General features: G+C 34.5%; 1 protein-coding gene across 2 annotated transcripts in view; it reads left to right on the top strand.

Annotated features, from left to right (window-relative positions):
* galnt14 (UDP-N-acetyl-alpha-D-galactosamine:polypeptide N-acetylgalactosaminyltransferase 14 (GalNAc-T14)) overlaps nucleotides 1-1,459 on the top strand; it is a 52,731-nt gene that overhangs the window by 7,958 nt on the left and 43,314 nt on the right. The gene's annotated exons all lie outside the window — the stretch shown is intronic.

Raw genomic sequence — 1,459 nt, 5'->3', positions numbered from 1 at the left:
GTGTGTGTGTGTGTGTGTGGGTGTGTGTGTGTGTGTGTGTGTGTGTGTGTGTGATCTATATATAATATCCACACAGTTCATATTAAATTAATGAAGGTGCATCTATGAGTTCTTGAAAACTTTTCGAAACTGATGAAAGGTGTACTGAGATAAAAAAGTAAGGATTAAATTTCATGAGCAACAATTTTATGAGTGGTTCATGGCTGGGTAGTGAGTGCTTCTCAGGTTCTCTAAGGTCGATATGCTATACTAGATCATGAAGCATTTACACTACTATTCAGAAGTTTGGGTTCGGTAAGATTTTTAAATAAGAGGCTGCATTTATTTGATCAAAAATATAATAAAACAGTAATATTGTAAAATATTATTACAGTTTAATATTTTTCCAATAAACATTTCTTATCTTACTGACCCCAAACTTTGGAATGGTAGAATAAGTTTTTGGTAGATTTTGAGATTGCTCTGCTGTATTATCAGCTTTTAACTCTAATTCAGTGATTGCACAGACAAAACTCTATTTACTTTACTGCACTTTTGCCACAACCACATTTTTTTCTCACTCTCTGCCATATGCAATAGCCAGCAAATCAAAACTAACTAAAAAGAGGTGGATTGGTGCTGTTTCAGAAATTCAGCAGATAGAATTAACTTGATTGTTAACATGCTTAAATTTGCCTTGGTAATTGAGCTTCTTTATGAATGCTGTCTGTGATATTTGGCAGCTCTCGGTGGCAACATGACCTCGTGGTACTTGTAGCTCATGAAATTAGACCGCTCCTGGCCACAGTACATTTTCACTCTCTGCAGCACTGCGGGAGGTCACTCACTCATTAGTGCATGTCACTTTCGTCAGTCAGAGTGCCACATTTAATTTTGCATCTATTTCTGGATCCTTTTCATGTTTACCATGTTTACACCTGATATTAACATCCATCTCGGTTAATCAGATCGCATGTGATCAGCTGTGACAGATTTTCTCATGTTTGCACCTCATGTGACCACTGTCCACATGTGATCAGATGTTAAATCCAGGTATAAACAGGATCAAAGTCTTGTGTATTCACAACTGATAAATCTTTATTTGCATTCCATGAATAAACAAGAACATTGATCATAACGTTCTCAACATCATAGTCTGAGTTCAGAAAACTCAGTATTATTTATTGTTCAAGTAACTAGGTTAGGCCCAGATGAAATCTGCAGACATTTTTTGTAGGGATGTAACGATTCACTCAACTCACGATGCAATACTGATTTCATGATAAAATTTTTTCATGATTATATATATATTTTTTTTATTATTATTTAAAAAAAAATAAAAAATCAGATTTAAGACAAATGATAAGTTAAAAGATGTCCTTTTATTATTGCTTGGACAAAATGCTGAGCATTTCTTTGTTAAAGGGATAGTTCACCCAAAAATGAAAATTTGATGTTTATCTGCTTACCCCCAGGGCAT

This window comes from Sinocyclocheilus anshuiensis, unplaced genomic scaffold, assembly GCF_001515605.1.
Source record: "Sinocyclocheilus anshuiensis isolate Anshui unplaced genomic scaffold, SAMN03320099.WGS_v1.1 scaffold2322, whole genome shotgun sequence".
NCBI classification, from domain to species: Eukaryota; Metazoa; Chordata; class Actinopteri; order Cypriniformes; family Cyprinidae; genus Sinocyclocheilus; species Sinocyclocheilus anshuiensis.
This window is presented reverse-complemented; position numbering and strand designations above follow the sequence as displayed.